This window comes from Ovis canadensis, chromosome 21 (genome assembly GCF_042477335.2).
Source record: "Ovis canadensis isolate MfBH-ARS-UI-01 breed Bighorn chromosome 21, ARS-UI_OviCan_v2, whole genome shotgun sequence".
Taxonomy (NCBI): domain Eukaryota; kingdom Metazoa; phylum Chordata; class Mammalia; order Artiodactyla; family Bovidae; genus Ovis; species Ovis canadensis.
This window is the reverse complement of record NC_091265.1, coordinates 53,696,609-53,720,738: the sequence shown is the minus strand read 5'-3', so window position 1 is coordinate 53,720,738 and position 24,130 is coordinate 53,696,609. Positions and strand designations below refer to the sequence as shown.

At 40.9% G+C, this 24,130-nt stretch overlaps 1 pseudogene; it reads left to right on the top strand.

Annotated features, from left to right (window-relative positions):
• Nucleotides 1-14,762: 14,762 nt before the first annotated feature.
• The window catches only part of LOC138426637 (pregnancy-associated glycoprotein 1-like), a 31,585-nt pseudogene continuing 22,217 nt past the window's right edge, over nt 14,763-24,130 (top strand).

Below are 24,130 nucleotides of genomic sequence, written 5' to 3'. Positions count from 1 at the left end.
TTTCATGCAAAGATGGGCCAAATAAAAGACAGAAATGGTATGGACCTAAGAGAAGCAGAACATATTAAGAACAGGTTGAAAGAATATATAGAAGAACTATACAAAAAAGATATTAATGACCCAGATAACCACGATGGTGTGATCACTCACCTAGAGCTAGACATCCTGAAATGTGACGTCAAGAGGGCCGTAAGAAGCATCACTACAAGTAAAGCTAGTGGTTGTGATGGAATTGTAGTTGAGCTATTTCAAATCCTAAAAGATGATGCTGTTAAAGTGCTGCACTTAATACACTACCAAATTTAGAAAACTCAGCAGTGGCCACAGGTTGGAAAGGTTGTTTTCATTGTGATCCCAAAGAAAGGCGATTTCAAAGACTGTTCAACTACCACACACTTGCACTCATCTCACATGCTACCAAAGTAATTTCTCCAAGCAAGTCTTCAACAGTGCATGATCTGTGAAATCCCATATGTTCTAGCTGTACTTAGAAAAGGCAGAGGAACCAGAGATCAAATTGCCATCATCCATTGGATCATAGAAAAAGCAAGAGAATTCCAGATATATACCTACTTCTGCTTTATTGACCATATAAAAGCCTTTGACAGTGTGGATCACAACAAACTTTGGAAAACTTACTGAGATTGGCATACCAGACCATTGTGCCTGCCTTCTGAGAAATCTGTATGCAGGTTAAAAAGCAACAGTTAGAACTGAACATGGAACAGCAGACTGATTCCAAATCAGGAAAGGAATAAGTAAAGGCTGTATATCGTCACCCTGCTTATTTAAATTATATGCTGAGTACATCATGCGAAATGCCCAACTGGATGAAGCACAAGTTGGAATCACGGTTGGTGGGAGAAATATCAATAACCTCAGATATGCAGAAGACACCACTCTCATGGAAGAACATGAAGAGAAATTAAAGAGTCTCCTGTTGAAAGTGAAAAGGGAGAGTGAAACTTCTGGCTTAAATTCCACATTCAAAAAATGAATATCATGGCATTTCGTACCATCACTTCATGGCAAATAGATGGGGAAACAATGGAAACAGTGAGAGACTTTATTTTTAGGGGCTCCAAAATCACTGCAGGTGATGACAGCAGCCATGAAATTAAAAGATGCTTGCTTGTTTGAAGAAAAGTTATGACAAGCCTAGCCACATTTTTTAAAAGCAAAGACATTATTTTGCTGAAAAAGTTCAGTATAATCAAAGCTATTTTTCCAGTTTTCATGTATGGATGTGACAGTTGAGGCATAAAGAATGGTGAGTAATGAACTGAAGGTTTTAAACTGGGTGGTGGTGGTGTTAGACAAGTCTCTTGAGAGTCCCTTGGACTATACGGAGATCCAACAAGTCCATGCTAAAGGAAATCAATCCTGAATATTCATTGGAAAGACAGATGCTGAAGCTGAAATTCCAGTACTTTGGCCAACTGATATGAAGAACTTACTCATTAATAAAGACCCTATTACTGGGAAAGATTGAAGGCAGGAGGAGAAGAGGATGACAGAGGATGAGATGGTTGGATGGCATCACCAACTCGATGACATGAATTTGAGCAAGATCCAGGAGTTGGTGATGGACAGAGAAGCCTGGCGTGCTGCAGTCCATGGGGTTGCAAAGATTCAGGCATTACAGAGTCACTGAACTGAACTGAACATACCCCTTAACAAATGCTATTTGTAACTGTCAGGTTTCTCCAGCAAGACGGGTCTCCCCAAAGCCCCATATCCATAGTTAGTCTGCACCCATGCACGGAAGTCAGTGCCTAGCATTCACAAAGCATTCAGTGAGTTCTGATTGCAGGGGGACCTCTATTTTGCCAGACATAGAGGAGCAAAGGACACATTTATTCTCCTGTCTCAAACAACTTCAAAATAGAAGAGATAAATGAAGGAACACTTTTTTACATCCAATTCCTAGAACAATAATCTTTAGAGTCATGAAGCTGAAGAATAGTGAGTATGTTAAATAGAGACATGGAAAATAGGAATGAAAAGACTGTGGGAAAAAATTAATTGCCCATCACAGAGATTTGAAACAACTTTAAGACTACTGAAATATATGTAAATGGAATCCCACAGGAAATGAAAAGAGGAGAACAGAGAAAATAACTTCATAATTACTGGCTGAAAATTTTCCAGATACTATGAAAGCTTTAAACCCATTAACACAGAAGTTCAATTAACTCAAGGACTAGAAATAGGACAACTATTCAAAGGTGCATGATAATTCATTGTTTCAAACAGTCAACCAAAGAAATGTAACCAGAAGGAAAATCAGACACAGTAGAACCAAAAATGGGAAAGACAGAAGATTAGGCATAGGAAACAATGTTAGCCAGAGGACACTGTCATTACATCTTAAAATGCTTAGAGAAATATAATTGACTCAGAATTCAACACCCAAGAAAAATACATATCAAAAACAAGATAAAATACTTTCTCAGACATACAACAACTATGAGACTGCATCACCACCAACAACCAATGTAACAAGAAAATATTTTACTAGGCCTCAAAAGTGAGATCTCCATAATTTTAGCCATCTCATTCCTTCAAAAGACCTTGATAAGGACAAACAAATATTTAAGTAGAAATAGTCATTGTGTTTCTACCCACTTTGAGAAAGTATTGCTAACTCCTCAGTTCTGGATCTTTCAATACTTGTGGACTAGATGGAGAAGTGATGTGAACAGAAATAAACAAGGTGAGACAGGTAGATCAGAATGTGAGGTAACAAAGATAAGATATTTAGAAGCTGAAAAATTGAGAGAGACTTGGGACCTGAGCTGGAAAAGCAGTTTTCAAACCACATTGGGTCATGTGGTGTGTATAATCCTCACTTCAGTCCTTAGAAGATCTCTACTGACCAGTCTGCCTTTTATTTCTGGAGCACAGTTCAGGTTCATCTAGCTGTTTCTCATTGCTGTTCCTTTCTCCTAGCTTCCACACTGTGCCCAGCAATTAAGCCTAATCTATTCAGAAAAGGTTTCTTCTTTTAGGCAGGTGATGCAAGTTACCTACAAAATGATCTATTCTCTGATTCTCTTTCAAAACTAAAAATAGTTTGTTAAATAGCCAAGAGCACAGTAGCTACAGGACTGCATTTCCTGCCCACCTGTGCTCTTAGTCATGACAGGTGACTGAGATGCATGGAGAATCTGTAAGAGGGATTTCTATAAAGACTGCTTTCAAGGAGCTGATTTAGCTGAGAGATGGGACTCTTCTCTTCCCTACTTTCTTCCTAACTATTGTCTGGATTTTAGTTGTGACGGCTGGAACTCCTGCAGTTGTATTGCACAATCATGTAACCTTGGAGATGGATACCACCCAAGCTCTGGCTGGCCCACCTCCACCTTTGTTTCAGTGGGAGAGAAAAATGAAGCTTATCTTGCTAAAATTATAGTTGTTTTAGTTTTTTGCAATGTGCATCAAAATTTAATCCTGATACTACTATGTGTTTAATATGATATAGCCTTATTATTTCATTGGGGTTAGTGAATATACTTATGTTTTATATTTGACTATATTTTTGTTTTATAAATTGATTCATCAACCATTATACCTAAATTGTATAAATGCAAAATTATGATTAAAAGCATGTTTTCTTTTAGATTTTGAATTTTTATACTTTCTTATCTTCTTTACATTCTTGTTTTCTCCATATTTGTACAGCCTGGTCCATGTCCTCTCTTATAACTTGATCCATATCCATATCTGCAGGCTAAAACAGACTGAGAGCTGTGTGTGGAGAACCAAAAAAGAATGAATTACATAGACATGGATGAAGGATGGTGGCCCTTGTTACTCATCATGAATGTTCTTCAGTAGGATCACATTCCCCTGCCCTTCTGTGTGCCAACCACCCCCAGGTTTGCCATGACCATGGAAGATATGTCAGCCCATGGAATTTGAGTAGAGTTGATATGTCACTTCCAAATGTAAGTATTATTTTCTGTCTCATTAGCTGGAATGCAGATATAATGACAGGAGCTGGAGTAGCCATGTTAGACCAGAGGTAAGCAGCACAGGTGTAAGATGTGACAAGAAAGAAGTGGGCCCTCATCTCTGTGGAGAGACCCATACTAACATTATATGACAGAGAATTGAAGTTGTATTGTATGTAAGACAATGTTACTTAGGTTTTTATTACAGTCGTTGAACCTGTAACAACAGTCAGAATAACTGATCTTTGTGTTAGTCTTGTCTTGACATTGTGGTCTGCATGAGACAATACCTACTGAGGTATACTTAGAAGTGAGTCAAGCGACAGCCCTGCCCTCTGGAAGCTTTGCTCTTGTGTGGGATTCAGAAACTGAAGCAAGAATAAATCCACATGGAAGGAGAGATTCATGATCCTGTAGGAACCTTTGGGAGGGGAACCTCAATCAATCCTGATCTCACGAGGTTGCTTGAAGCAGGGACAATCCTCTCAGTCTCCTCATATATAGGCCATGGTGCCTAGTTTCATGTAAAAGTGATTTATTTCAAATTCCTTCCAGAGGGTTTTCCCTTCTGAGCCAGTGTTTAAGATATGTGTTTGAGACCTTGTTTGAGAAGATTGTAAATGCTGCAGGGCAACTAACCCAGTGGGCCAAAACTACTGAGCCTGAGTGACCTAGAGACTGAACTACATCAGGAGAATCACAGGATTGAAAAGTCAGTGCACTGCAACTACAGAGGAGTCCCTGCTCGCTGCAAATAGAGAAGTACTGAGCAGCAATGAAGACCTAGTGCAGCCAAAAAAAAAAAAAATTCTCGCAGAGAAACCAGTGAAGTCTCAGGGGAAGCAGGACATGAAAGAGGATGAAACCAGTCTGGGTCTGATATCAGGCAAGTCATGGAGAGGGACGCAAGAGCCTGTTTTCACAGGGAACTTGGGACATAAGTTGTGCCTCAAACGTGCCCCAACCCAAGGCTAGGGAGCTGGGATTTCACTCTCCCACTAATGCCTCCCTCTCATCCTTCAACTAACACCCAGCTGGTGTCTCCAAGCCTTGTATTAGATCCTCCAAAGACAAATCAAAGGTGACACTAGAAGCAAAAGACACCACAGCTCAGGAAAATATAACCTCAGAAAATATATAGATTTCTGTGCCCATTCTGGCATATCCAGCATCATATCTGAAATTCTGCGAGTCTAAATAACTCCATGGGTCTCTACATGTAAGGATTTTTTTAAAAAAAGCTTTTAATCTGTATAGTAGTATAGCTGATTTATAGCATCGTATTAATATTAGTTGTATGAGAAATTAATTAGCTTTTAATCTGTATAGTAGTAGAGCTGATTTATAGCATAGTATTAATATTTGTTGTATGAGAAATTAGTTCCCTTATACATAGACATATATCCATTCTTTCTTAGATTCTTTTCCCATACAGGATATTACAGACTATTGGGCAGAATTCCTGTGCAATACAGTAGGTCTTTGTTGATTATCTATTAAATAAGGTAGTATAAATATATTAATCTCAAACTCTCAATTTATCCCTCTCCCAACTTTCCACATTGGTAACTATAATGTTTTTTTTTTTTCAGAATTTTATTTTTTTTAATTTTTATTTTTACTTTATTTTGCTTTACAATACTGTATTTGTTTTGCCATACATTGACATGAATCAGCCACGGGTGTACATGAGTTCCCAATCCTGAACCCCTCTCCCACCTCCCACCCCATATTATCTCTCTGGATCATCCCCGTGCACCAGCCCCAAGCATCCTGTATCCTGTATCAAACATAGCCTGGCGATTCGTTTCTTACCTGGTAGTATACATGTTTCAATGCCATACTCCCAAATCATCCCACCCTCGCCCTTTCCCACAAAGTCCAAAAGCCTGTTCTATACATCTGTGTCTCTTTTGCTGTCTTGCATACAGGGTTATCATTACCATCTCTCTAAATTCCATGTATATGTGTTAGTATACTGTATTTGTGGTTTTCTTTCTGGCTTACTTCACTCTGTATAATCGGCTCCAGTTTCATCCATCTCATTAGAACTGATTTAAATATATTCTTTTTAATGGTTGAGTAATACTCCATTGTGTATATGTACCACAGCTTTCTTATCCATTCATCTGCTGATGGACATCTAGGTTGTTTCCATGTCCTGGCTATTATAAACAGTGCTGCGATGAACATTGGGGTACACGTGTCTCATTCAACTCTGGTTTCCTCGGTGTGTATGCCCAGCGGTGGGATTGCTGGGTCGTAAGGCAGTTCTATTTGCAATTTTTAAGGAAACTCCACACTGTTTTCCATAGTGGCTGTACTAATTTGCATTCCCACCAACAGTGTAAGAGGGTTCCCTTTTCTCCCCACCCTCTCCAGCAGTTATTGCTTGTAGATTTTTGGATCACTGCCATTCTGACTGGTGTGAAATGGTACCTCATTGTGGTTTTGATTTGCATTTCTCTGATAATGAGTGATGTTGAGCATCTTTTCATGTGTTTGTTAGCCATCCGTATGTCTTTTTTGGAGAAATGTCTATTTAGTTCTTTGGCCCATTTTTTGATTGGGTCGTTTATTTTTCTGGAATTGAGTTGAATAAGTTGCTTGTATATTTTTGAGATTAGTTGTTTGTCAGTTGCTTCATTTGCTATTATTTTCTCCCATTCAGAAGGCTATATTTTCACCTTGCTTATAGTTTCCTTTGTTGTGCAGAAGCTTTTGATTTTAATTAGATCCTATTTGTTTATTTTTGCTTTTATTTCCAGTATTCTGGGAGGTGGATCATAGAGTATCCTGCTGTGATTTATGTCGGAGAATGTTTTGCCTATGTTCTCCTCTAGGAGTTTTATAGTTTCTGGTCTTACATTTAGATCTTAAGTCCATTTTGAGTTTATTTTTGTGTGGGGTGTTAGAAAGTGATCTAGTTTCATTCTTTTACAAGTGGTTGACCAGTTTTCCAGCACCACTTGTTAAAGAGATTGTCTTTACTCCATTGTATATTCTCGCCTCTTTTGTTGAAGATAAGGTGTCCATAAGTGTGTGGATTTATCTCTGGGCTTTCTATTTTGTTCCATTGATCTACATTTCTGTCTTTGTGCCAGTACCATACTGTCTTGATGACTGTGGCTTTGTAGTAGAGCCTGAAGTCAGGCAGGTTGATTCCTCGAGTTCCACGCTTCTTTCTCAAGAAGAAAGAGAAGAATTGCTTTGGCTATTTCCATACAAATTGTGAAATTATTTGTTCTAGCTCTGTGAAAAATACCGTTGGTAGCTTGATAGGGATTGCATTGAATCTGTAGATTGCTTCCGGTAGTATACTCATTTTGCCTATATTGATTCTTCTGATCCATGAACATGGTATATTTCTCCATCTATTAGTGTCTTCTTTGATTTCTTTCATCAGCGTTTTATAATTTTCTATATACAGGTCTTTAGTTTCTTTAGGTAGATATATTCCTATGTATTTTATTCTTTTCCTTGCAATGATGAATGGAATTGTTTCCTTAATTTCTTTTTCTACTTTCTCATTATTCGTGTATAGGAATGCAAGGAATTTCTTTGTGTTGATTTTATATCCTGCAACTTTACTATATTCATTGATTAGCTCTAGTAATTTTCTGGTGGAGTCTTTAGGGTTTTCTATGTAGAGGATCATGTCATCTGCAAACAGTGAGAGTTTTATTTCTTCTTTTCCAACTTGGATTGCTTTTATTTCTTTTCCTGCTCTGATTGCTGTGGCCAAAACTTCCAGAACTATGTTGAATAGTAGTGGTGAAAGTGGGCACCCTTGTCTTGTTCCTTGCTTTAGGGGAAATGCTTTCAATTTTTCACCATTGAGAATGATGTTTGCTGTGGGTTTGCCATATATAGCTTTTATTATGTTGAGGTATGTTCCTTCTATTCCTGCTTTCTGGAGAGTTTTAATCATAAATCGATGTTGAATTTTGTCAAAGGCCTTCTCTGCATCTATTGGGATAATCATATGCCTTTTGTTTTTCAATTTGTTAATGTGGTGAATTACATTGATTGATTTGTGGATATTGAAGAATCCTTGCATCCCTGGGATAAAGCCCACTTGGTTATAGTGTATGATCTTTATAATGTGTTGTTGGATTCTGATTGCTAGGATTTCGTTGAGGATTTTTGTATCTATGTTCATCAGTGATATTGGCCTGTAGTTTTCTTTTTTTGTGGCATCTTTGTCAGGTTTTGGTATTAGGGTGATGGTGGCCTCATAGAATGAGTTTGGAAGTTTCCTTTCCTCTGCAATTTTCTGGAAGAGTTTGAGGAGGATAGGTGTTAGCTCTTCTCGAAATTTTTGGTAGAATTCAGCTGTGAGGCCGTCTGGACTTGGGCTTTTGTTTCCTGGAAGATTTCTGATTACAGTTTCAATTTCCATGCTTGTGATGGGTCTGTTAAGATTTTCTATTTCTTCCTGTTTCAGTTTTGGAAAGTTGTACTTTTCTAAGAATTTTTCCATTTCTTCCACATTGTCCATTTTATTGGCATATAAATGCTGATAGTAGTCTCTTATGATCCTTTGTATTTCTGTGTTGTCTGTTGTGATCTCTCCATTTTCATTTATAATTTTGTTGATTTGATTTTTCTCCCTTTGTTTCTTGATGAGTCTGGCTAATGATTTGTCAATTTTATTTATCCTTTCAAGAACCAGCTTTTGGCTTTGTTTATTTTTGCTATGGTCTCTTTTAATTCTTTTGCATTTATTTCTGTCATAATTTTTAAGATTTCTTTCCTTCTACTAACTCTGAGGTTCTCCATTTCTTCCTTTTCTATAGCTTTAGGTATAGAGTTAGGTTATTTATTTGACTTTTTTTATAATTTATTTATTTATTTATTTATTGATGGAGGGAAGTGTCTAGGAACTTTTTGTTTCAGGGTCTGTGCTTGTGAGAGTGCAGTGGCCAGGGAAAGCAAGCCTCATTTGAGACTGAAGGTAAATGTTGAGAAGGACCTGGCCATGCAAAAAAGCAGGAAGAAAAACATTCTAGATGTGGGAAGTGGCCCCAGCTATGGGCCAAGGTAACCAAGTTTAATGAATGGCTACTGTTCCACTCCAACCTTCCTTCCATCCTTGGAACTTGGCCTACAGGTCAACCACCATGACCTCATCCCATGCTTCAGTTGTGAGTTAGCAGCAATGAGCAATGTTAGCCTTCCCATGAAGGGAGAACCTGGAGTTATCATGAGGCTGAATATGCTCTGGACTCAGAGATGTGTACACAACTGGTTATCACCAGGAGCATCAGGTGCCAGGGGCACCACCAATGCCTCTGACTATCTTCATTTACTTGTTCTCAGAAGTAGAAATGCCAAGGAACTGATAGAGCAAAGAAACAAATAATGTCTCTTGTTCCATCTTGTCCCATGTGATTCCCATGGCCCTTTGACCACACTGCTCTCTGACCAAAAACTCTTTCCTCTTTTGCTTCCTCAAAGGTGGCTTGTGAATAACATCAGCACCTGGCTGTGAAGCCTTGTGGCTGGAACTCAACTCACAATCAGCCGGGACCCAGAGATGCCCAGCCTTGTCCTGAGTTTCTATCTTTTTTCTCCAACCAGATTCATAAAGCAAAGTCCCTAAAAAACATAAGGGTGATGGTAGTTCTCTTAAGGTCTTTGAATATCCAAGGTCTATTTAGAGCATCAAAGACAGAACATATTCCCCTGCATCCAGGCTAGTTTCAGGCCTCAGCCTCCCTCAGCCAGGGGTTCCCTGAGGAAACATAAGACACTTATCTACGTTGCCAGAATGCTGAGAAGAGAATGCTGCTCACTGTGAATGCAGGTTCATGTTATCTAGTCATCCAAAGGTCTGTGTTGTCTGAATGAGGATAGGGAGCTCTGGGGATTCTGAGTTGGGAGTGAGTCAGTCACCACCTGCATGATGGCCTCCTAGGGTCACTACAGCTCACAATGGGCTCCCCATTGTGCCTGGAACCCAGAAGAAATAGCCTGCGGTTTTGCTTTCCTGTTGCTAGAAGTAGGTAGGTATGCTGATAAAATCAGAACCAGACTTGAAGGGCAACGGGAAAGGAACTTCCACCCTGGTGCCTGCAGATATCTGATATCTCTCCAGCTTGGATGCAATCGAGTTTTCTCTCATCTTACCCTTCCTGGAAGTCTCCTAGTCTGAGAACCAAGGTTCCTGGGACCCAAGTCTTCACTAACGTACCTGCAGCTTTAGAGTGAGTCACCAACCCAGGGTTCAGTTTCCCACCTCTTGGATGAGGGAGACTGGACTTGCTTCACAGCACTTGTTCCAGACTGAAGTTCAGGGCCAATCAGTGGACAAGGGACTCAGAGGTGCATGTTGCTGAGGATGCTGAGGCTGCCTCTGGTAGGCAGGGGGCTGTAACTGTCTGATGATGTTCATGGGTCCTGGGATCAGAACTGGGAGTGATAGACCACTTGGCACACAGCTGCTATGACACCGAGGAGCTTATATGCCTTGCCTGCTAGAACTTACCATCATTTAGGTTCTGTGGGATGAGATCAGGTAGTTATAATTCAGAAGTTACCTATGGGGAAGTTTGTAGATTCCTCAGCAAAAACCCAAATTAGGTTGATGAACCATCTCTGCTAAAAAACTTGGGGAACTAGATATGCCAGGACTCTTAGACAAATTTTGTAGTATTTTAAATACTATTTAAAGTAGGTTATCTTTTGAATGACCTTACATTTGCTCTCTGCCTTAGGATGATACCCACAGTGAGAGTGGAATCAAAGGGCTCTAGGGGAGGCTGTCACTCTCCCTGTGACTCAGTAGGAGTGAGTACAGCTCTCTCCCTTCCACATCTGGAGCAGGAATTCCAGCAGGAAGGACGTGACCTCCAAGTTTAACCAGAAGACTCAGGTAGGTCTGGCCCTCAGGTAGGCACTATTCTTTTTCCCAGTGCTTCTTCCTTCCCTCCTGAATCCTGTGCAAGCTGCCCACCTCCTGGTTCCTGGGTTCTCAATTTCTCCTCCCTTCTCTTGCAAATATCCATGCAGTCCCACCTGTGGCTTCCTCTCTACCCAGGCCCAATCCCTCACATGCAGATGGCACGAAAGAAGGGAAAACTAAGGACGGGTCTGCCCAGTTCATTCTTCTAAAAATGTCCACATTCCTTCTGCTTCCAGACCCTTTCCTGAATCACTAACATCTCCAGCTAGTTGACTCAGCTTAGCAGGGTAATGAAAATGCAGATGTGGTAGGGGTGGTAAGTTGGGGGACGGTTTTCAGATGACAAGAGATGAGTTGGAGTAAGGAGCATGTTGTCCTCCAACCACTCATTCACTGGGGACCTGCCTGAATCTGCTATCTTGGACTCATTCAGGTATCTCTACGACAGAAATTTCAAAATGGACTTTCTATAAACTTCTTACTACAAAACGATTTCAAACATAAAAATATAATAAAGAAGAGTGTCATAAATGCTATATTTTATCATTTTGCATCAATAAGTACAAAACTAACCTCTTAGTCCCACAGATTGTCATTGACTGGAGACTATGCAACATCAAAGTGATGGCCATTTGAGTTCTCGGTAAAGACATTCCTAACTTGCATCAGTCTTTCTCTTTGCTATCTTCTCACATGTGGTGGTTGAAGGGAAGGAGGAAGAGGGAGAATAAGAGAGAAAAATAGGGAGAAGCTAATCCCATCATGAGGGACCACCATCAGAAATCCATGTCATCCTGGGTACCGCCCAAACGCCCTACTTCCTAATACCATCACACGGGGAGTCAAGGGTGGACATAATTCAATCCATAGCAGCTATGTAGATCTGCTTTTATATCAAGACAGACACTCATTTCATTCTCTCTTTTGCTTCTTATTTATTTTTCCTGAAGTATTTTAGTACATTTCACAAAATGTACATAATGAGTATTTGGCGTAAAATAATGGGATGTTAAAAACAATGCACTTTGTTGCCAATAAAATTAACATCTAATATCCAGTCCATGTACAAATTTCCCTGATGCTCAAAAAGCAGTTTTCACAGTTTATTGAAAGAATGTAGTCATATGTTGCACTTGGTTGATCTCCTTTAAGATGAAATAACTGTTCCTCTCCCAATTTTAATGCCATTCATTTGTTCAGAAACTGGGTGGTAGCAGGGTGGATTGTCTTACAGAATGTCCCACTATTGGGTTTAGAGCAGTTAATCGTCCTTTACGATTACCAAGATTATTTTGTGCATTTCTTTACCCGGTCCTGAAATCAGCCATCTCTTTGAGAATCCATGCATCATCTGATGGGAAATGCATTTAGAAGCTATATGTTAGACCTCAGAATAGTCACTGTTGCCATGTTGTCATGGCTTGTGGGCTTTACATTGGTCAGAGTAGGAAGGACTCATTTTCCTTAAAAAATAAAATAAAAAGAAATATAATTAGTTGGTACAAACTTATGCTTTCAGTTCTAGATTTAAGACAGCAAGGTTTGAATTAAACTTCTTTCTGTTACCTGTGAACCTCTTTTTCTAGCCGTTGAAAGGCTTATTTCAGAAGATTAGTATTAATTATTGTTTTGCTTTTACCTATTAACATACGTATGATTCTGTCACAATAACAGAAGTTATGAGGAAAAATAAGTTGTTGAATATAGTTTCAGATTTCTTTCCTGTTTTTTTTTATTTTGATATTCTTTGGTTTTGTTTTGGATGGCAGTATTTTTTGTTTTTATTTAGAAGATATTCCACTCTGAATATAATCATAATTCTGAATTTTAAAGCTACTTAAGTAATGTGTTGTTATGGGCAGCTAGTCACCAACTTGATACAATCAGATTCATCAGTCTCTTTCTTCTCAATTTGTTCAGTTCAGTTCAGTCCTTTCAGTGGTGTCCATCTCTTTGCAATGCCATGGACTGCAGCATGCCAGGCTTCCCTATCCACCACCAACTCTCGGAGCTTACTCAAGCTCATGTCCATCGACTTGGTGATGCCATCCAACCATCTCATTCTGTCTACCACCTCCCTTCCTGCCTTCAATCTTTCCTAACATTAGGTTCTTTTCCAATGAGTCAGTTCTTCCCATCCGGTAGGCAAATAATTGGAGCTTCAGCTTCAACATAAGTCCTTCCAGTGAATATACAGGACGTTGTTGTTGTGTGTTTTTTTTTTTTTTTTTAGGATGGACTGGTTTGATCTCCTTGCAGTCCCAGGTGTTCTCAAGAGTCTTCTCAAACACCATAGTTCAAAGGGCATATATATGTGCCGTTTGTCAGTGACGTCATATTCCCTCTGTTGGGATTTAACCACCAGAACTGAATTTAAACAACATGCAAAAATGAGGATTAAGTCACAGTGCCCCATCTAAACACACCTGGCAAAAGGAGAGGCTGCTGTTGTATTCAAGGGACAGGCATGGATTGATCTCAAGCAGGAATAGGCCCTGGGAGTCCTGGATGAGTCACTAAACACGATTGTCTTTACTTTGGCTGCCACAGTAGTTTTGTCTTCTTTGATTGGGAAGACATTCCAAAATTATTTTTTGTATGTTTGGTTTGGCAGACAAAATTTTTCATAACATAAAACTTATGGGGAAATTATATTAGAAATATATCCATTTATCTTCAGCAGTTAAATTTTGTTGGCTTGTATATCCCTGATGATCTTTCTTTTTAAATAGAAAGGAAACACACATGTTCAGTGTGCATTAAGTCTCTTTGTAAATCAACCAACATGAATTAAATTCCTCTCTGTCCCCACTGCAGTCCCAACTCTAGGCGAGAAATAAAAACCTGCAGAGACTAAAAGCTGATTCCAGCACATCACTGTGGAGATTTTGCTCCCATTGTTTTTTTGGGAAAAAAATTAGTTGCTAACTTTAAAATCAATAGATTGTATATAAATATCCAAACTTCCAATTCTTTTGAAAACATGGCCAAGTAGCCTGCTTTCCAGCATGGGTGAAGTGGAGGAAAGGCTGCTCCTAATGGTAAGACCTGTGTGGCCCAAAGTTCAACTTGGCCAACTAGTCGTAGTATCATATCTCCTGCCTCCAGGGACCATGACTTTGTGAACTAGACTGCTAGGTCTCTTAAGATAAAGACTACTTTGTCTTCATCAACTTTGACTTTGAAGCCTTTAACCCAGAACTTAGCACACAGTTCTTCCTCGTACATTTGTTAAATGCTATAAAATATGCTGTGGATGCATATGACATTTCTTCCAATACTGAAACCATGCAATTGAAGTACTGCTCTGCCCTAAATCTTTGATGCAGCCTGGCATCATAGGTGCCTCTGATGTCTGCCATCAGACCCATTACCTAAACCCAGTTGTATGTCCCTGGGCTGTGCCTGAAGTCTTCACTTTGCTATTTGACAACTTATCCTCCTAGCAATCTCCTCGCCAATGAAGACAGCAATGCATATCTCATGAAGTGGCTAGGAAGATGACATGAAACCAAGAAAGTTGAGCATGGCCCTTAATATCCATTTTTATAGTGTTTTTAGCAGTTTTTTCTCCAACTAGGCAAGGTTCAACATCTTCTTAGATGTCCATGCAGATCAGTTTGATTTTCCAGGCAACTTTCAAGGAAGAGATTACAGTTCAATTCTCTGTATTCTGTGAAGCTTCAAAATCCACTCACCAAGGACACTGATGAAGATAAAGATTTTATCGAGACCTTTGTGTGTGTGTGTGTGTGTGTGTGTGTGTGTGTTTCCAGACCTATTATTGGCCTAAAATGCTAAACTAGGGCATGTCAGAGTATATATAACTAGGGACTCCTGGTCACCACTACATGCTAAGAACTCAAACTTCCCTGAGTACTTGGAGCCAGGAAAGAAGCATGAAGTGGCTTGTGCTCCTCGACCTAGTGGCCTTCTCAGATTGCAGAGTCATGTAAGTATGGAGAGTGTAAGCCACATCATCTTCCTTTCTGTGATTTTTGTTTTCATCTGATTATTCTTCTACTCATCAGGTTTAGAATGGGATGGAATATTTCCCTGACAATCTTAAAGTTCAGCCCTTAAATATTGATAAGTACCTTGCTATAGGAACTCTGAGAACTATGGTTCTTGGTGTAGATTTACAGAGTTGCACAACTCTGGGGTCCAGTCTTGTCCTATTGTCCAATTTCCTATTGAAATTGGAACTCCTTGCAATTGTTCAGTGCACAGTCAATGCAGATGTAGCTGTGATCCTGGGGAATAGCACTTTTCTAGGTTTTATTTAGCATGTTCTTTGTTCCCTCTCTACTTCAGTGTGTATATCTCTATGTCTGCATGTCTGTATCACTATCATTTGTCTCTCCATCCCTTTGGAAGTCTCTGTGAGTGTATTTCTCTCTGTAGTGTTTTCTTTTAAATTTTATTTTAATTTTCTACACTTCCTGAACTTGTTACCTATCTCCTGGATTCTTCTTTTAACTCTCTCTTCTCTTTTAATTTGGAGAAAGATTGGGAGAGCAAGTTATACACCGTTTTATATCTGACAAGCAGTATGACCACAGCCAATTCACAAGCCTCTCACATTTCAAATTCCTCCCTTGTAAAGAGGAAAGGAATCCCCCTTCTACCTCCTTCCCTGAGCTTCTATGAGAAGGATACATTGGGGTGGCAAAAGCAATGCTAGTGGCTGTCATTGTTGAGACTTCCTATTTATCAGGCACCTTATATCCATCACTTCACTTATCTCAGAGATATCCTATTTGGAGGATTTGAATTGTTACATTCCACCATTATACTGAAGGGAAGACTGAGATCCCACATGGTCATATGGCTTACCCAACATTACAGAACAGAAGCTTTATTCAAACCTACGTCTTTGCCATGGAATATGCAAAAAATTCTTATAATAAGGTGACTCATAAAAATGAGTGGAAAGTACAGAGTGCCATTACAATGACAGTTATACTTTAACACTGACATGTAATTGTAGCATTTTCTTTCTCAAATGTTCGGTGAAAGAATACCTCTAAAGTATTCACCCACCAAGGAACATCATGGATGTGAGTGTTTTGGGAGGATGGTGCTCCACAGTGCCCCCTGATGCTCTAGCCTAGCACTGGGGCTCATCTGGAGATGCCACGTGGGATGTTGGGGCTAGAGCTCTTCAGGAGGCAGAAACACTGGGCAAAAGGGGCCCCATGCAGAGGAGAAGGCACTCTCATCCTCAACTCTTGGTCTTGGTGACTGGGCCCAGAAATTACCAGGTGGCAGGTAAACATCCATTTCTGTGTCAAAGATGTCTCATTAGTTTGAGGGAGATTGTTCCTTCTGAGCAGAAGGCAATGATGACCCACTACAGTACTTTTGCCTGGAATAACCCAAAGACAGAGAGGCCTGGTAGTCCCTGGGGTCGCTAAGAGTCGGACACAACTGAGCGACTTCACTTTCACTTTTCACTTTCCTGAATTGGAGAAGGAAATGGCAACCCACTCAAGTGTTCTTCCCTGGAGAAACCCAGGGACGGTGAAGCCTGGTGGGCTGCTGTCTATAGGGTTGCACAGAATCAGACACGACTGAAGTGACTTAGCAGCAGCAGCAGCTCCTTCTGAACTAAGGGAGTCAACTAGTTACAGATGAAGAAGGAACCATTTCTGATCAGAATGTAGAACCAACTGCAAAGCAGTTGCAAATAACCAGGCAGAGTAATTCAGTTTCCACAGATGCAAGAACGACAGCAAGAAAAAGTTACTGAACCCATATTCCCTGTAAGGCCATAAGAATCTAACACAGTGCTTACTGTTTTTAGATTAGAAAAAGGGCTTATTTGTCTTCAAGAATGCCCATGTCAGCCTGAGAGATAGGCAAAGAGTAAATACATGTCAAATGAATTGGTCACTTGTGTGGCGTTGATTGAATGTGGTCTGAGTTTAGAGTTAGTGCCTGGGGTTGATCAAGAAGGACCTCCTGGAGAAGGGGATGCTAAGGCTGCATTTGAAGAGACTACAGAATTTCTCAAATAAAGGCACCAGGACTTCCCTGGGTGTCCAACAGTCTTGGAGGTCCAATGGTTATGCCTCTGCACTTCCAATGCCAGAGGTACCGTTTCAATGCCTGGTCATAGAATGAATAACATGCATACAATGTAGCACAGGAAAAAAAAAAAGTGAAGTAAAATGCAACCACCTCTGTGATCAAAGGCTGTGAGCTTCACAGTGGTTGGAAAGTGATCTCAAGAGATATATGACACCCAGAGGGAGACATCAGTGTGGGAACAGAAGGTAGCCAGTTCTGCATTAACCCACTCCCTCCTTCTCCATATAGATGCTCTATGTGGGTAAAATCATCATTGGAACACGCCCTCAGCAATTCCAGGTTATCTTTGATGCAAGATCATCTGACTTGTGGGTTCCCTCCCACATTCGCCCCAGTCCAGCCTGTTGTGAATACAGACACCCCCTATCAGGACCATCTTTCACTTGTCCTGCTGCCCTGTTTCCACCCTTAGCACCTGATGACACTCATCTGTTGTGTCTGCAGCTACACAAGTTAGGTTCAGACATTACAAGTCTTCCATCTTCCGGCCAATCCAGAAGACCTTCTGGATTGCCTATGGATCTGGGAGCATGAAGGGATTTCATGCTTATGACACCATTCGGGTAATGTGTAAAAAGAAGCTGAGTCAGGACTGGCTGTGGAGTGACCCCTGATTGCAAAATAGATGCAGGACCATTTGGCAGGAACCTTCCTAGCCTAACTCCCAGAGACATTGGCCATCTTACCCACAGGATCCTGTCCCAGGGGAGGCAGTGCCCGTGGTGACACATGAGCAAACAGATTATCTAACCCAGAGAGTGGCTTGAGGTGTGGACTTGCAGCTCCTCTGCCCAGGAGCAGTTCAAGATTCATTTTGCTGGGAGCAAGAAGAGGGAAAAAAACACCCACTTTTATATTCACAGACTGTTTCAGCCACTTTCCTCTGATAACTGGTTTAATTCTGCAACAACCCCACAAAGCAGTTACTCTGATTAGCTCATGAGACGTATGAGGAAACTGAAGTACAGACAGCAAGGGCCTTGCTGGGAGCACACGTGTGGTAAAAGGTGGAGTTAGGCTGGCTTTTCAGGACTGAAGTTGCTGTGGGGTATTTTGGGACAGGATAAAAGTGATCTGGGGATCCTTGGGGCAGTCAAGGGCTTCAGGTATCCAGAGTGGGAAACTGGAGGCCTGAGAATTCAAGGGGCTTTATAAATGAGTTATCACTCTAGAGGACCCTTGAGAGTCTCATAAACCTATGGCCTGCCTCCCCAAAAATGCTGGATTAGTTCACCTCTCTTTCTCTCTCATACACACTCATAGAAATATACACATATCCCCAAAAGTGAATTCCCCAGGCAGTAATTTCATAGAACCCCGCAAGCAAGATTGTGTTTTCGGGTTCTGTCTTACCAGACAGATGCAGAATCCACAGTACATTACAGAGAATGCAGTCCATTCCTGTCATTAGGTCACAGTGATGCCAAAGAGAAGGCTATCTTGCTCCAGATTGTTTTGTCTATAAGGTGGCACCAATGCGACCTGGCCTGACTCTTGGTTGCCCCATCTGGACAGAAGCCACGAGGCCAATTTGACTCACTCAGGTGGTGTTTTTCAGAGGGGCAAATGTTTTAAAATTCATAGCCTTTCTCAAATGGAACCCAAATTCCCCTTCCACCTTGCTCTAACCATCTGTGGGCGACCAAAGACAGAGCCCAGCCTCAATTCTTCTCTAAGGATCTAATGGCAATGCACCCCAGCCCAGTTCTAGCCCCACTTCACATATCTGTAAATGGGAACACTCTTCTCTCCCTCAGATTGGGGACCTTGTAAGTACTGACCAGCCATTTGGTGTAAGCGTGGCGGAATGTGACTCAGTTATACACATAAAAATATTTTTTTTCTTATTCTTTTTCATGTGGTTTGTCACTGAATATTGAATATAGTTCCTGACGCTGTACAATAGGACTTTGTTGTTTTTCATTCCTCTGTTTCCCCAACTTCCAGTCCTCCACTCACCACACCCTGCCTCATGGAAACCTCATGTCTTGGCCCTCTGGTTTTGGATGAACTCTCATATCCCCTGCTGCTGAGAAAACCCCTTGATACTTACCAAAAGAGGGAAATAAAACGAAGTATTTTGCTGCATCTGGATATTGGTGGGAGTCACTGGTAAGGGCTCATGCTGACTGGTGTGTGTTTCTGACTCTCCCAGGATTCTAGAGGCTGCTGCTATATCACCTTTAAGAGAACACTGTGAGTCAATCTATAGAGACTTGGGTCCTGGATGACATCTTCCTGAGGCTGTATTTATCGGTCTTTGACCAAGGAAATGACAGGATTGGCCTGGCACAGGCAGTGTAAATGCTTGGAGTGGTTCAGGAATCAGTAAGGACTCTCCTAACACACACTAACTCACACTTTAGGCACTGCTGCCTGGGATTTTGGTGAACTGTATTTGGTGATCTGCACACCTTATTCTCAGTAAAGATTAAAGGGTTTCACTCTTAATGGTGCTGAAACAAATGGTTGCCTCTGTTTGTGACTGGGAGTGCAGTATCTAGAACCAAGTCTGAATCAAAATTGAGAGGAGCCCTACTCCAACTGGCCTTAAGGAAAAGAGAGACTCACTGAAATGATTCTGGGAATTAAGGAAACAAGGCTCAGAGCAAATACAAAGATCTCAGCGACTGGACCCAAAAAATCAGAAATCATCAATTCTCTCTTTCTCACCCTCGGTCTTTCCTTTCCCACTTCTTTGATGGTGTTAGCCTGACATCTTTCTTCCCTAAGACTTCCCCACCTAGTGAGGGAGTCCAAGCTACCTGCCCTATGGTTTTATATCCTGAAGGCATCTCCTAGTAAGGAAAGAAGCACAGAGCCGTTAGAGTTCAAGGGTGTTCCCTGAATGACCCACCACAGTTCACATGTACAGCCCTAGATCAGCCATGGGGTCCTATCACTGGCTTTACATGGTCATTGGACCTGACACAGCCGCACACATGATTGTCAATTTCCTCCAGAACTACATGACTGAAGCTGGGGAGAGGCAGCCCCAAGGATGGTGACTGGGGAATGGTCTAGGCCATGGAGGAGTTTGTGATGACCCACCAACTTCATCACCTCCTCGTTCAGAGGAATTATAAGGGGTAATGAAATAGACTCTCTTCATCCCACCTCAGATGATCTTATCACTGGACTTCTCCTCCAGGGGATTTTGGGTGAGATATTTCATGCAGAGCAGGTTCCCTCATGTTCCCACACCCCAGTCACCAGTTCTCTGCCACATATGCCTGCTCTGTCCTTTTCAGTCCTACTTGGTAAGTGGTGGCCCCAGTGGACCCCTGAGCTATCTCCCTCCTCCAGGGCCCAGAATGACCCTTCCTTGGCCTCCAGTGCTGTTGGGGAGAATGCAACGCATGTATCGTTGGACCCAGGGTACACAGAGCCTTCAGCCTTTCTGAGCTTCCTCCAGGGGTGGAGCTATAAAGTATTTGCTTGGAGCTGCCATGGTGAGGCACCTTTGCAGTGGAAGCATCCGTTCTTTCCACCTGGATCCCTCAGTGCATGCCTCAGATAAGACAGCAGGGGTCAAAGCCTGATTTCCTTTTAGATTGACTGGTTTGATCTCCTTGCTTTATAAGGGATTCTCAAGAGTCTTCTCAAGCACCATATTTCAAAAGTTAATTCTTTGGCATTCACCCTTTCATATGGTCCAGATCACTCATCTGTGCATGATTACTGGAAAAATCATAGCTTTGACACTGCAGACCTCTGTAGCAAAGTGAGTCTCTGCTTTTTAATACACTGTGCATTTTTTCGTAGCCTTTATTCCTTCCAAAGAGCAAGTATCTTTTAATTCTGTGTCTGCAGTCAAGGTCCATAGTGATTTTGGAGCCCAAGAAAATAAAATCTGCCACTGTTTCCACGTTTCCCTCATCTATATGCCATGAAGTGGTGGGACTGGATGCCATGAATGTTGAGTAATTTTTTGTGAATAGTTGTTTGAATGTTGAGTTTTAAGCCAGCTTTTTTTCATCTCCTTTCCTTATCAATTGGTCTTTAGTTCTTTATTTTCTGCTATTAGGGTGGTGTCATCTTCACATCTGTGAATGTTGATATTTTCCCCACAATGTTTATTCCATCTTGGGATTTATGCAGTCCAGCATGAATCGAATGATCTTTCCTACATACAAAATCAATAAGCAGAGTGAAAATATGTACCTTGCCTTGCTCCTTCCCCAATTTTAAATATTTTAGTTGTTCTGTGTCTGATTGTAACTGCCAATTTTTGACCTCCATACAGGCTTTCAGGAGACAGGTAAGGTGATCTGCTACTCCCATTCTCTTAAGAATTTTCCTCAATTTGTTGTGGTCCACACAGTGAAAGGCTTTAGCATAGTCAGTGAGGCAGATGCAGATGTTTTTTGAGAATCCCCTTGCTTTCTCTATGGTCCAATGAATGTTGGCAATTTGATCTCTGGTTCCTCAAACCAGTCTGTACATCTGGAACTTCTCAGTTCATGTACTGTGAAGCATAGCTTGAAGGATTTTGAGCATTACCTTGCTAGTAAGTGAGATGACTACAATTGCATGATAGGTTGAACATTCTTTGTAATTGTCTTTCTTTTGGATTGGAATGAAAACTGACCTTTTCCAGCACTGTGGCCACTGCTGAGTTTTCCAAATTTGCTGACATATTGAATGCAGCACTGTTACAGTCTCATTCTTTAGGATGTTTTAAATAGCTCAGCTGGAATTCCATCATCTCCACTAGCTTTGCTTGTAGTGATGCTTCCTAAGGCCCACTTGATTTCATGCTCCAGTATATCTGGCTTTACATATGTGACCCCAACATCATCTCTATATGGGTCATTATGACCATTTTTGTATAGTTCATCAGTGCATTCTTGTGACCTCTTGTTAATCTCATCTGCTTGTTAGGTCTTTGACTTTTCTGTCCTTTACTGTGCCCATCTTTGCATAAAGTATTCCTATGGTGTCTCCAATTTTCCTGAAGAGATCTATACTCTTTACAATTTATTATGTTCCTCTAATTATTGCACATTTCACTTACAAAGACTTTCTTATCTCTCCTTGCTATTCTCTGAAAGTTTGCATTTCATTGAGTATATCTTTCCCTTTCTTGTTTGCTGTTCACTTCTCCTATTTTCTCAGCTGTTTTCAAGGCCTCCTCAGGTAACCACTTTGCCTTCTCACATTTGTTTTTCTTGGGGATGGTTTTGGTCACGACTTCCCATACAATGTTACAAACTTCCATCCATTGTTCTTCAGGCTACCAGACCTAATCCCTTGAATCTATTTGTCATCACCACTGTATAACCATAAGGGATTTGATTAGGTCATAGCTGAATGCTCCAGTGGTTTTCCCTACTTTCTACAATTGAAGACTTAATATTGCTTTCTTCTGCCTAAGCAATAGTGCCAGATTACCACCCACCACTCCCAGTGGATATGGAGCAAAAAACAGAATTTGAGGACTATACAAATGAAGTGAGAAATAGAAGTAGAAGAAATAGATTAAAGGGACTAGATCTGGTAGACAGAGTGCCTGATGAACTGTGGACAGAGGTTCGTGACATTGTACAGAAGACAGGGATCAAGACCATCCCCATGGAAAAGAAATGCAAAAAAGCAAAATGGCTGTCTGGGGAGAACTTTCAAATTCCTGTGAAAAGAAGAGAAGCAGAAAAAAAAAAGGAGAAAAAGAAAAATATAAGCATCTGAATGCAGAGTTCCAAAGAATAGCAGCAAAGAGAGATAGGAAAGCCTTCCTTAGCAATCAATGCAAATAATAGAGGAAAACAACGGAAGAGGAAAGACTAGAGATCTCTTCAAGAAAATTAGAGATACCAAGGGAACATTTCATGCAAAGATGGGCTCAATGAAGGACAGAAGTGGTATGGACCTAACAGAAGCAGAAGATATTAAGAAGAGGTGGCAAAAATACACAGAAGAACTGTACAAAAAACAGCTTCATGACAAAGATAAACAATATGGTGTGATCACTCACCTAGAGCCAGACACCCTGGAATGTGAAGTCAAATGGGCCTTAGGAAGCATCCCTATGAACAAGCTAGTGGAAGTGATGGAATTCCAGTTGAGCTATTTCAAATCCTGAAAGATGATGCTGTTAAAGTGCTAAACTCAATATGCCAGCAAATTTGGAAAGTCAGCAGTGGCCACAGGACAGGAGAAGTTCAGTATTCATTCCATTCCCAAAAAAGGTAATGCCAAAGAATGCTCAAACTTCAGCACAATTGCACTCATCTCACATGCTAGTAAAGTAATGCTCAAAATTATCCAAGCCAGGCTTCAGCAATACATGAACCGTGAACTTCCAGATGTTCAGGCTGGTTTTAGAAAAGGCAGAGGACTCAGAGATCAAATTGCCAACATCGGCTGGATCATCGAAAAAGCAAAAGAGTTCCAGAAAAATATCTATTTCTTCTTTATTGACTATGAAAAGGCCTTTGACTGTGTGGATCACAATAAACTGTGGAAAATTCTGAAAGAAATGGGAATACCATACCACCTGACCTGCCTCTGGAGAAACCTGTATGCAGGTCAGGAAACAACAGTTAAAACTGGGTAAGGAACAACAGACTGGTTCCAAAGAGGAAAAGGAGAATGTCAAGGGTGTATATTGTCACCCTGTTTATGCAGAGTACCTCATGAGATAGGCTGCGCTAGAAGAAGCACAAGATGGAATCAAGATTGCCAGGAGAAATACCAATCACCTCAGATATGCAGATGACACCACCCTTATGGCAAAAGTGAAGAGGAGCTAAAAAGCCTCTTGATAAAAGTGAAAGTGGAGAGTGAAAAAGTTGGCTTAAAGATCAACATTCAGAACTCTAAGACCATGGCATCTTGCCCCATCACTTCATGGGAAATAGATGGGGAAACAGTGGAAACAGTGTCAGAGTTTATTTTGGGGGGCTCCAAAATCACTGCAGATGGTGACTGCAGCCATGAAATTAAAAGACGCTTACTCCTTCAAAGGAAAGTTATGATCAACCTAGATAGTATATTGGAAAGCAGAGATATCACTTTCCCAACAAAGGTCCATCTAGTGAAGGCTATGGTTTTTCCAGTGGTCATGTATGGATGTGAGAGTTGGATTGTGAAGAAAACTGAGCGCCAAAGAATTGATGATTTTGAACTGTGGTATGGGAGAAGACTCTTGTGAGTTCCTGGGACTGCAAGGAGA